Raw genomic sequence first — 10,120 nt, forward strand, 5'->3', positions numbered from 1 at the left:
GCATTACTGTTCCAGTCACCATCACTCTCTCTACAGGAGCTGTCTCCGCACGCGCCATGCTAGACTCGGGGGCGGCGGGAAATTTTATGTCATTTGATTTTGCTCGAGAATACCGGATCGCTCTAATAGAATGGCTTATCTGCCTGCCCCGATCTCAGGTCTGTCTATGATCACCATTCTGTCTGCCCTACGATACTGCCTAATCTGTGTCTTGACCTCTGCTTGTTTGATTAAGTTTCAAATAAAACTGCAAATGGATCCCAGCCGTGTTGATGAATCTTTACAGAAGACTTCGCCGCAACATGATCCAGCAGCGATCTATCACCTCTCTTCAGAGCTGTCTGCACAAGCGACACAACTCTGTATTCAGATTGACAATCTTCTCAGATCACGGCGCCCCTCGACAAGGACAACTACTATGACTGTTTCTGACACCCACGAACCCATGCAGGTCGACACCTATCACCTCTCGCCTGAGGAGAGAGATCGTCGCATTAATCACCGTCTCTGTCTCTATTGTGGTGAGCCAGGCCACATGAGACTGTCATGCCCCTCTCGCTCTCGCAGAGACCCCACTACTCGGGTGAGTGTCCCCATTTTAGCTCTCAATGTTGATAACTGCACCACTCTCCCTACAAGAGCTGTGTCCGCGCGCGCCATGTTAGACTCTGGTGCGGCTGGGAATTTTATGTCATTGGATTTTGCTCAAGAATGCAGTATCACTCTAATAGAATGTCTTCCTCCTTTGGCAGTCGAGGCGGTCGACGGACGCCCCCTGGGCACAGGAAAGATAACTCTCATGACAATGAAACTTAGTATGGCAACGGGAATTCTTCATCAGGAGACCATTCAATTTTACATTATTTCAACTTCCCATGCACCTATCATTCTAGGACTTCCGTGGCTCCGCAGGCATAACCCACACATCTCCTGGCAGGAATCTCAGATAATCAGCTGGAATGAGAACTGTTTTCCCCGCTGTGTTCAGAACATCACTCCCCTTCATCTTCTAACTGTTAGCGTTACAGATACTGACTACTCGGGGGTTACCCAGTGTCTATCATGATCTAAGTGAAGCATTCGGCAAATCCAAAGCCTCTCAACTGCCTCCTCACAGACCCTCCGACTGCGCTATCGACCTTCTGCCCGACTCTAGTCCCCCGAAGGGCCGCATATTTCCCCTGTCACAACCAGAATCCGAAGCCATGAACAACTACATTCAGGAGGAACTGGCTAAAGGCTTCATCCAACCCTCCACTTCATCAGCGTCCGCAGGGTTTTTCTTCGTGAAGAAGGAGGGCGGTCTCCGTCCTTGCATCGATTATCGTGGCCTCAATGAAATGACTGTTAAATTTCGTTACCCACTACCCTTAGTACCCTCTGCACTGGAACAGCTGAGAACTGCCAAATTCTTCACCAAGCTGGATTTACGCAGTGCATATAATCTCATTCGGATTCGGGCGGGTGATGAATGGAAAACTGCCTTCTCCACGACCACTGGGCACTATGAATATCGGGTTATGCCCTTCGGCCTAGTCAACAGTCCATCTATCTTCCAGTCATTTATCAATGATGTCTTCAGGGATATGCTCAACAGGAATGTCATCGTATACATTGATGATATTCTGGTCTATTCCGAAACCCTCGAGGAGCATATCCAACATGTCAGGTCTGTTCTCAAATGCCTAATCCAGCACCAACTGTACCCCAAAGCAGAGAAGTGCGAGTTTCATCTGACATCCCTCTCTTTCCTGGGCTACGTGATTAGTCAGGAGGGAGTGGCCATGGATGAGAACAAAGTCAATGCAGTCCTAAAATGGCCACTATCATCTACTATTAAGGAGCTGCAACGTTACCTGGGATTCGCCAATTTCTATCATCGCTTCATCAGAGGTTTCAGCTCCGTAGCTGCTCCTCTCACAAATATGACAAAGAGGGGTTCTAGTCGTCTTCACTGGTCACCTATTGCCCGAGAGGCCTTTCAGGAATTGTTTCAGGAACTTGAGTACTTGAGAACGGCTAAGAGACTCAATCCACGACAGGCTAGGTGGTCTCTGTTTTTCTCCAGGTTTGATTTCACTGTTACCTACTGGCCAGGTTCTAAGAACACAAAGGCAGACACCCGGTCACGGCAATTCGAGAGAGATTCTGACTCCAGTAGGCCTGAAAATGTAATTTCCCCGGCTCTCATTGTGTCACCTATCCAGTGGGACATTATTACTGAGATTGAGCAGGCTAATACCGAACACAACGTCCCTGCTGAATGCCCCCAGGATAAGTTATTTGTCCCTGTAGCTCTTCGAGAGAGAACGATCACACACGTTCATGCTTTACTCAGCTCAGGACATCCAGGTATTAATGCAACCATCCAACTACTTCAAAACCGGTTCTGGTGGCCATCCCTGAGAAAGGATACTATTAGTCAGATTCATGAATGCAGGGTTTGCAATACACAGAAACCATCCCACCTACTACCAGCAGGACTCCTTCACCCGCTACCCATCCCACAGCGTCCCTGGTCACATATTGCCATAGATTTCGTCACCGACCTACCTAGTTCCAATGGCCATACTACTATCCTTTCAGTAATTGACCGTTTCTCTAAGGCCTGTCGCCTCATTCCCTTGCCTAAGTTACCCACCGCTCTGGAGACGGCTGAACAACTATGTAATCTAGTCTTCCGCTTCTATGGTTTACCGGAGGACATAGTTTCCGACCGGGGTCCCCAGTTTACCTCCCGTCTGTGGGCCGCTTTCTTCAAGGCACTGGAGATCAATGTGAGCCTCACCTCGGGCTACCATCCCCAATCCAATGGTCAGGTAGAGAGACTCAACCAGGAACTTACCCGGTTCCTTCGTTCATATTGTAGTCAAAATCAACAGGATTGGAGCCGTTATATCATGTGGGCCGAATACGCTCAAAACTCTCTCCGCAAGCCCTCTACTGGGTTAACTCCGTTTCAGTGTATTCTGGGATATCAACCACCCCTGTTTCCCTGGTCAGGAGAACCGTCTAACGTTCCTACAGTTAATGACTGGATTCAGAGAAGTGAGGAGACTTGGAATCAGGCTCATCATCATTTACAGCATGCTGTAAGACGTCAGCGGATTCAGGCTGATCGGCATCGCCGTCCCAACCCAGAATATAGTGTTGGCCAGTGGGTATGGTTATCCACTCGTGACCTCCGTCTCCGTTTGCCATGCCGTAAGCTCAGTCCCAGGTATGTGGGTCCTTTCCAGATTACTCGCCAAATTACCCCTGTATCTTTTGAACTGGTTTTAGTTCCTGTGTTCCTGTGCCTTGGTTCACCAAGGCAAAACAAGACTTCGCAGAGAATCTGGGTGAAAGAGCTCATTAAATAGTCTAAAGTAATGGGGAACAGGTGTGGGAGAATGATCAGTGACAGGTACAGGGCTGATGGGAAATGTAGTGCGGGGAGTAAACTAGTACTCAGATTCTCTCTCTGTATAGTCACACCTCACACACAGTGCAGGCTGAAGCTCCTGAAGCAGGAGAGAATTAAAGATTATCTGCTGATGGAAGAGGAGTTAATCAGAAACCAGGAGCAGATGAAACCTCTAGAGGAGAAACAGGAGGTGCACCATCCACCCATCCATCATCCATCCTTCTCTCTCGCTCTCCTTTTTGTTCATTTGTCTGTGCTGATAGTTATGTTTTTGCACTTCTTAGGAGGAGAGGTCAAAGGTCGATGACCTGAGGGAGACTCCTATGTCTGTGGGGACCCTGGAGGAGATCATTGATGACAATCATGCCATCGTCTCCACGTCTGTGGGCTCAGAGCACTATGTCAGCATTCTGTCATTTGTCGACAAAGATCTGCTTGAGCCCGGCTGTTCTGTCTTACTCAATCACAAGGTACAATACCCACCAGGATTTAGTAGAAATAGGATAAATTTGTCAAACTTAAAGGGATAGTACACTCAAATATGAAAATTAAGATATTTTTAATTAGGGCTGCTCGATTATGGCAAAAATCATAATCACAATTATTTTGGTCAATATTGTAATCACGGTTATTTAACACTATTATGAGTGGGCCACATGACCAAAACTTTATACGAGTGATTATTTAAAGATATATATCAAATATATATTTTCTGTAAATAAGGTTGCTATGACATCTACATTTTAGAGACATTTAGAGATTTAAAGAAATTTCACTATTCTCAATAGCACAACAGTATTCTAGGGCAACTAATATTAGTAAAAAAACAAACAAAAAAAGTCCTAAAAAATGATTGGAAATGGTCAGTAATAAAAAAGAAAAGGACAAATACAATAGAAAAAAATATACAAATGAAACAAATTGTGCTTTAAGTTTTTATGCAAGCCTAAAGTATTCAGCTAACAGCCTACTACAGAAATCCAATAACTGAATGTAAATTAAAACAGCATAGTCTTCACTGTAAGAATTAGACTTCCTTTGTTTCTTATTAAAGCTACAAAAGTCCTTTAGTCAAGAGCAGTGAGTGATTTTCTCTTTGTCTTTTGTTGTTTGATTAATATTAAGCATACAGACAGCAGCAGGAATATAGCCGCTGTCACTTTAAGAGCCGCACGGATCCAATTCATTGTTACGCATGTATTTTTATTTTCAGCTGTTTGTTCATATATTGCATAACCGACGAGGGTCTATGTGCATAATCACCAAGCGCTGCGTTTTGACATTTTCGCACGTATTTGACCATTTAGGCACGCACCTTAAACTAAAAGTTGACTTTACATGTCTGTGTTCCGTCTCTGAGCGCATGCACAGAAAGCCTCCTGAGGAACAGCGCAAGCTCTCTTTCACGCTTTTAAAAACATGAATAAATCTAATAAACTTTAAATCAAGCATGTCCCAATTTGTGAAAGTCACGTTACATGATTTTACTGATTTGCACGTGAAATTGGGCTTTTATGGAGGAGCAAAAGCGCACCACTGGAAAGGGTCACAATAATCGTTTTATCTCGATTATTGTATTTTCATAATCGTCGGAGGCTGAAATCGAAATCGAAACTGTATTTTGATTAATTGCGCAGCTCTGTTTTTAATAACACCACAGAGGTTTCTGTCCTTCTGTTGAAAGTCCAGGTAACCAAAACTTAAAAGATCCAAAAAGGTTATAAAGGCTATAAATGATATAGGTTATAAATGAAATCCAATCATCACATAAAGCAATTGTGTCTCTTCATTGGATTGGATTAAACCACTTGATTCATATGGATTCCGTTTATGATGCCTTTTTGGGTCTTTTAAGTTTTAGTTACCTGGTCTTTCAATGGAGGGACAGAAACCTCTCAGGTTTCATTAAAAATATCTTATAAAATCGTTAAAACATATCTAATTCATGTTTTGAAGATTAACCAAAGACTTCTGGGTTTGCAACGACATGAGGGTGAGTAAATTATGACAGACTTGTCATTTTTGGTTGAGCTTTCCCTTCAAAATATATCTCTCTGCAACCGTTTGTATTTGAATGCTGCTCTCCTGTAGCTAATTCCAGATACTGAATGTTGGTAGATTTGCCTATTAAATGATTGAATAACTTGTTGTTTAGGTCCATGCTGTCATAGGGGTTTTGATGGACGACACAGACCCTCTTGTTACTGTCGTGAAGGTGGAGAAGGCTCCATAAGAGACATACGCTGACATCGGTGGACTGGACAGTCAGATACAAGAAATGAAGGCAAAATAAAAACAAATCCTTACAGTTTCGCCTGGCGAAAATTATCGAAGCTGTTTATTTAATTTTGTAATTTTGAAAAAAACATGTTCTTAATATAGTGCTTGATATTTGAGTGGCTTTATACATGGAAATATATAGCTGCATTTATATTTTAGGAAGGGTGTCCCTCAGAAGGGGATCATGCGCTGGTCCATGCAACAAATATTAAAAAAAACTTCTGCTCTAGGAGAATATCTAGGATGAATCTATTATAATAGTTAAACTTTTTACAGGTGCTTTGTGATGCTTAATCAGGGAAACATGAATGTATGCTGCTTAACTAATGTTTTGACCTATAGGAGTCTGTGGAGCTGCCGCTGACCCATCCAGAGTATTATGAGGAAATGGGGATCAAGCCTCCCAAAGGGGTCATTCTCTACGGCCCCCCTGGAACCGGTGAGACCAACACCCCTCTGTGTGTTTCAGTCTCCTGATGATCATTTAATTACTTCTAATGAAATTGATGAGAATTCACAGACAGAAATAAGGGCATGTAGTGACATCACAAGTCTTGATCAATCATATAGTTTTCCTGGATGTTAGGTAAAACCCTCCTTGCCAAGGCAGTGGCCAATCAGACGTTTGCAACGTTTTTGCGGGTTGTTGGTTCAGAGCTGATTCAGAAGTATCTCGGCGATGGCCCTAAACTAGTACGTGAGCTCTTCAGGGTGGCAGAGGAACATGCTCCTTCTATTGTCTTCATCGATGAGATTGATGCCATTGGAACTAAGAGGTAGAGCAATATTGTGAAATCTTTCAAATATGCTCATATCCATGAGTATACACTCATACACCCTTAGGCCATCCAAGAAGTAGATGAGTTTATTTCTTTTCCAAACAGCTGATAAAAACAACACAATAATCCACACCACTCCAGTCCATCAGTTAATGTCTTGTGAAGTGAAAAGCTGTGTGTTTGTAAGAAACAAATCCATCAGTAAGACTTCAAACCATTGCTTCCAGTTAAAATACAAGGCCTCTTTACATAATATTGTTTTTACCAGCGGAAAAGTTATCTCGTCTGAATCAGGTGAGAAATATGCACAGATCAAGCACTGTTTGAAAACAGTCCAAAACATTTCTAAACAAATATGTTGGTGGATATTGATGTGAGAGGACAACAGGGGATGGACTTTAGCACTGGAGGAAGCATTTTTATGGATTCTTCATTCATATTTTGCCCAGAAGTGAAAGTTTAGAGTCGTGTGTTGGATTATTGTGATGTTTTTCTCAGCTGTTTGGACTCTCATTCTGACGGCACCCATTCACTGCAGAGGATTCACGTGATGTAATGCTACATTTCTCCAAAATCTGATGAAGAAAAACACTAATCTACATCTTGGATGGCCTGAGGGTGAGTAAATTAAGCAGATTTTCATTTTTGGGTGAATTATTCCTTTAATAAAGATATCATGTCATATACCCTGATTACCTCTTTGCAGATATGACTCAAACTCAGGAGGTGAACGTGAAATTCAGAGAACCATGTTGGAGCTTCTCAACCAGCTGGATGGCTTTGATTCACGTGGAGATGTGAAGGTCATTATGGCCACCAACAGAATAGAGACCCTTGACCCTGCTCTTATTAGACCAGGTAAGATACTATTGCACAACTCATGCTGTGATGTTCAGAGCTTATGTGCATTTTAGATGAACCCTCAAGGCATTTTTCTCTCTATCACCCTCAGGTCGCATCGACCGCAAGATTGAGTTCCCATTACCAGATGAGAAAACCAAGAGAAGGATCTTCCAGATCCACACTAGCAGAATGACTGTGGCTGAAGACATAAGCCTAGACGACCTCATTCTGGCTAAAGACGACCTTTCAGGAGCTGATATTAAGGTATGTTAAGGCGTTCGGTTCATTTTAAAGTGTTGCAGAAAAGCTCTGCTGCCCTCTTGTGTTGATTTTAGTTTTATTTTTTCTATAGTTTTCAGAACGCAGAAGTGTTCATATAGATATACACAGTATTTCTCATGTATATCTTGTATATCTCTTGACTTCCTGTCTCTTCAGGCTATCTGTACAGAAGCAGGTCTCATGGCCCTCAGAGAACGCAGGATGAAGATCACCAATGAGGACTTCAAGAATTCTAAAGAAAACGTTTTGTATAAGAAGCAGGAGGGCACCCCTGAAGGCCTCTATCTCTAATCTCCACTTTTCATGAGAGTGCATCACTCGCTCTTGAGTGCACATTTGGCTAAAATTTATGCATGTTTTTGTCTGCCAATTTGTTTTTTTGTTATTGTGATCGGAAAATAAATACTAGAACCAGGGCCGTTTCTAGCCCATTTGACGCCCTAGGCGAAATACCTAAACCCGCCCCCCCCAATTATATATATATATATAATTATTTTCAGACACCAGTTGCTTGTCACATTCAAATTGGTTGTCATAGTAACGACACTAATTTGTGGAGATTCAGTGCATTGAGTTCCACAAATCTGAATGCATTATTTGTAAATTGACTGTTAAGATAAACATTTTGCACAATTTAGTATCTGTAATATCATTGTGTTGCCACTAGATGCCTTTATAGCCCTATGTAACAATCCCTAGTGGCTAAGACATTGCACATAATTTACACATAAATCACACATAAATTAATTTGATTACATTTTGATTTGGATACTATATACTATACTACTACATATTGCCTAGACACGGCCCTGACTAGAACTGTATCACAGAGATTTGATTGGATTGTTTTTTTTTTTTTAGCGCTCAGAAAGTGATTTATTTTGCATTCGTTTGATCGAAAATACAGTATGTTTTGTAATATTGTGAAATGTTATTGCAGTTCAAAATAACTGTTTGTGTATTTTAATATATTTTAAAATGTCATTTATTCCAGTGATGTAAAGCTGCATTTCCAGCATCATTACTCCAGTCTTCAGTGTCACATGATCCTTCAGAAATCATTCTAATAGAATTTTAGATTTAGAATTTGCTGCTCAATTACTATCAATTATTATCGGTGCTCAATTATTATTAATGGTTCTTATTATCAGTTTTGAAAATTGTTTCAGCGTGATATTTTTGTAACATGTTTTCCATGATTTTTTGATGAATAAAAAGTTCAAAAGAGCAGCAGTTATTTTAAAATATTAATCTTACTTAACCCAAACTTTTGAATGGTAGTGTATTCAGTTTCCAAAATGTTTTCAATATTGATAATAATAAGATATGTTTCTTGAACACCAAATCAGCATATTAGGATGATTTCTGAAGGATCACTGAAGACTGGAGTAATTGTAATAATATTTTACAATATTGCTATTGCAGGTAATACAGCCTTGGTGAGCAGAAGAGACTCCTTTCAAAAACATAAAAAAAATCTTCAAAACTTTTAAGCATTAAAAAAAAAATAATTCTGAACTTCTGACAGTAGTGTATATATTTATATATATGTTTATATATACAGTCTGTATGAATTTCAGATATTTTTCTCTCCAGATAAAAAGGTCAATCTGTTGGTTTTAATGATTTTTTTTTTTCCTTCTTAGATTTCAATTTCAAGGAATTTTACTAAAAACATGTTTTTCTGAATTTAATAATTTGAATCAGAAAGTCACAGTAAAAGGTAACGTCTTCAGAGAAAGCATGTCCTCAGAGAGAGAAATGATTAATATCCCTTCCATAGAGCTTCTGCTAATTACTAAACCACGTCTTCTCTCCTGCTTGACTCTGCAGAGATTGGCATAATTAATGCAGCGTTTTTAGATTGTTCTCATCTCAATCTCTGCTCTCTGTTCCCCTTAAAGCATGGGTCACCAAACTTGATCCTGAAGGGCCGGTGTTCTGCAGAGTTTAGCTCCAACTTGCCTCAACACACCTACCTGGAAGTTTCAAGTATACCTAGTATGAGCTTGATTAGCTGGTTTAGGTGTGTTTAATTAGGGTTGGAGCTAAACTCTGCAGGACACCGGCCCTCCAGGACCCTGTCTGGTGACCCCTGCCTTAAAGGGTTAGTTCACCAAATGAAAATTAGCCCATAAATTACTCACCCTCAAGTCATCCTAGGTGTATATGACTTTCTTCTTTCAGACGAATCCAGTCGGAGTTATATTAAAAATTGTCTTTGATCTTTCAAGCTGTTTAATGCCACTCAGCAGGTGTTGCATGCATCAGTCCAAAAGAAGTTAAATAAAAAGCGCCCATCCATAAAAAAAAAAGTGTTTCACACAGCTCTGGGGGGTGGACAAAGGCCTCCTGTAGCGAATCGATACGTTTTTGTAAGAAAAATATCCATGTTCAAAACGTAATAATCACTTTAAAGGTCCCATATTGTACACCTTTCTGGAGTTTTATTTTGAGGTTTTGATGTCCTTAAGAATATATATTTGCGGTATAAGTACCAAAAACCATCTCAATATATTTTTACAGCTCC

The 10,120-nt window shown here is 40.9% G+C and overlaps 1 pseudogene; it reads left to right on the top strand.

Moving 5' to 3' along the window:
- Window positions 1-3,314: 3,314 nt before the first annotated feature.
- LOC107658163 (26S protease regulatory subunit 4-like) lies at window positions 3,315-7,881 on the top strand (annotated as a pseudogene).
- The last annotated feature ends 2,239 nt before the right edge of the window (window positions 7,882-10,120 follow it).

Source organism: Sinocyclocheilus anshuiensis, unplaced genomic scaffold (genome assembly GCF_001515605.1).
Source record: "Sinocyclocheilus anshuiensis isolate Anshui unplaced genomic scaffold, SAMN03320099.WGS_v1.1 scaffold279, whole genome shotgun sequence".
Taxonomy (NCBI): domain Eukaryota; kingdom Metazoa; phylum Chordata; class Actinopteri; order Cypriniformes; family Cyprinidae; genus Sinocyclocheilus; species Sinocyclocheilus anshuiensis.